The 2,761-nt window shown below is 41.6% G+C and overlaps 2 pseudogenes; one reads left to right on the forward strand and one right to left on the reverse strand.

The window, feature by feature from the left end:
- Window positions 1-2,761, reverse strand: part of LOC105299924 — a 128,346-nt pseudogene that overhangs the window by 63,125 nt on the left and 62,460 nt on the right.
- On the forward strand, window positions 95-213 carry LOC111746645 (annotated as a pseudogene).

The raw sequence follows: 2,761 nt of genomic DNA on the forward strand, positions 1-2,761 counted from the left end.
ATGCCTATTTTGTAACTATCCATTTGTACTTTTTAATCTCTTTGCCCTTTTTCACTATCCCCCCAATCTCCCTCCCATCTAATAACCCTCAAAAGTCTACAGCCATGCCACCCTGAACAAGCCCGAAAACATCTGATCTCGGAAGCTAAGCAGGGTCGGGCCTGGTTAGTACTTGGATGGAAGACCACCTAGGAAGACCAGGTGCTGTAGGCATAAAAAATAAAAAAATAAGGGATTTTAAACTGATGAGGTCCTTGTAATCTGTGAGGTCAACCAAGGGTTGCCTCACCTAAAAATAATAATAATAATAATAACCCTCAAAATATTCTCTGTATCTATGAGTTTGTTTCTGTTGTTGTTGTATATGTTGTTCTTTAGATTCCACATGTACATGAAATCAGGTGATATTTGTCTTTCTCTTTCTCATTGACTTCATTCAGCGCAGTAGCCTCTAGGTCCATCAAGGCAATATTTTTTTCCATCCCCTTCCTTTCATTCTGTGTGTGTCTTTTAATCTGAAATGAGTCTCTTGTAGGCAGCATATGTAGAGGGTCTTGTTTTCTTATCCATTCAGCAACCCTATCTTTCGGTTGGAGTGCCTAATTCTTTTCCATTTGAGTACTTGTTAATAGGAATGTAGTTATTATCATTCTTTATTCCTGTTTTTGATACATGTTTTTTCTTCTTGAAGTTCCTCTAATATTTCCTGTAATACTAGCTTGGTGATGATAAATTCTCTTAACTTATTTTTGTCTAGGAAGCTCTTTATCTGTCCTGCGGCTCTAAATGATAGCTTTGCTGGATAAAGAATTCTTAGTTGTAGATCCTGAGTTTTCATCACATTGAATATTTTGTGCCAAGCCCTTCTGTCCTGCATAGTTTCTTTTGAGAAATCAGCTGCCAGTCTTATGGGTGCTCCCTTGTAGGTAACTAACTGTTTTTGTCTTGGTGCTTTTAAGAGTCCTTCTTTGTATTTAACCTTTGGCATTTTAATTATGATGTGTCTTGGTGTGGGCCTCTTTGGGTTCATCTTTTTTTTTTTTTTTTGGACTCTCTGAACTTCCTGGGGTTGTATGTCTATTTCCTTTGCCAGCTGAGAGAAGTTTTCCATCGTTATTTCTTCAAATAGCTCTTCAACTTCTCATTTTCCTTCAGGTACCCCTACGACATGGATATTTTTACATTTAATTGTGTCCCATAGAGTTCTTAAATAATTATTATAGTCTTGGCTTCTTTTTTCTTGCCATTATGATCGAGTGTCCTTGGCTTCCCCATGCTCTATATCGGTGGTTTGATCCTCCAATTCTTTATCCACTCTGTTGATTCCCTCTCGTATACTCTTCATCTCAGATAATGTGTTCTTCATCTCTGACTGGTTCCCTTTTATAATTTCCATTTCCATTTTTATGTTTTTTTTTAAATCTCTTTTAAAGTTCTCACCAAATTCATCTACACTTCTCTTAAGTTCTTTGAGCATCTTTATAACCAGCGTTTTGAATTCCACATCTGTTAGATTACTTGACTCTATTATTCCTAGATCTCTGTTCTGTTTTCTCATATGGTTTCTGTTTCTTTGTCTTCCCAATTTGGCTGCCTTTCTGTGTCAATTTCTATGTACTAAGCAAAGCTCCTAAATCTCCTGGTCTTATTAGCGTGGCTTTGTGTAGTAGGTGTCCAATGGCATAGTCCTGAGAGGAGTTCAGCTGGAGGCCAAATTTAGCCCCAGCCTGTGCCCTTCTGGAGCCACTTGTTAAGATTCAGCAAGCAATCCACAGATGTTGTGCTTATAGTTGCCTCAAGAGGCCACACCAGAAACTGAGATAGATGCCTCAAGTGTGAGGCTTGAAGTTGGCTCAGTAAGGAGCACCGGACTCCCCAAGGACATGGATGTGGCTTGGGTGAGGTCATGAGCTGGGGCAAGCAGAGTTTCAGGGAATCTTCTGGACAGAGGGACCTCTGTTATCCAGTTCAGTGACAACTCAGCTATGGTGGAGCTGAGTCTGCACACTGGGAGAGGGGAGGGCTCAACAGAAGAACAATGGATACCGCCGACACTTCTGCCTGGAGAAAGCCTTGCCTCTGCCCCTCATTTTGACAACTCAGTGTTCCCCTATAAGTCCCAGAGCCCCCTGTGCAGCCTACCCACCACTGGTGCTTGGAGTGAACAGGTCTGTCACCACAAAAGTCCGCTTTTGGACACGGTCCCTTTAAGAGGCGTCTGTAGCTGACGGCTATCACTGCCATATCCTCCGTCCCAATCAGGCATTTGGGACTGGATAGCCTCACGTCTTTGCCCCCTCCTACCTTCTACCATTGCAGGGTGATATCTTATTTCTCTCCCTAGTTGTAGTGCTTCTGTTCATCTAGAACTCAGGTGACTCTGCTTGCTGTTTGCTCCGTGTTTCTGTCATAGCTTTTATGTGGTCTCAAGAGAACAAAGCCTCTATCATCTATGCCATTTCCCCCTCACTTTGTACCACTACCTTTGAATAAAGTCTAAACTCCTTGGCACAGAACCTAAGACCATGTAGGATCTGGCCTCTGACAATCATCCCATGACTAGTCCCCAAGCTCTCATGTCTGCACATGTACCATATATGCTTTGGTTATCCTGATCTACTTGAATATCTGGACCATCTTTCTTGCTTTCTTGGTTTTTCGTGTGCTAGTCCCTTCCCTTGACATTTTGTCACTTCTAGCTGTCTAGCAAATTCATTTTCATTCTTCAACATCCAGTGCAATTATTTCTTTCTGCCCAAAG

This window comes from Pteropus vampyrus, unplaced genomic scaffold (genome assembly GCF_000151845.1).
Source record: "Pteropus vampyrus isolate Shadow unplaced genomic scaffold, Pvam_2.0 Scaffold196, whole genome shotgun sequence".
In the NCBI taxonomy this organism is placed as follows: domain Eukaryota; kingdom Metazoa; phylum Chordata; class Mammalia; order Chiroptera; family Pteropodidae; genus Pteropus; species Pteropus vampyrus.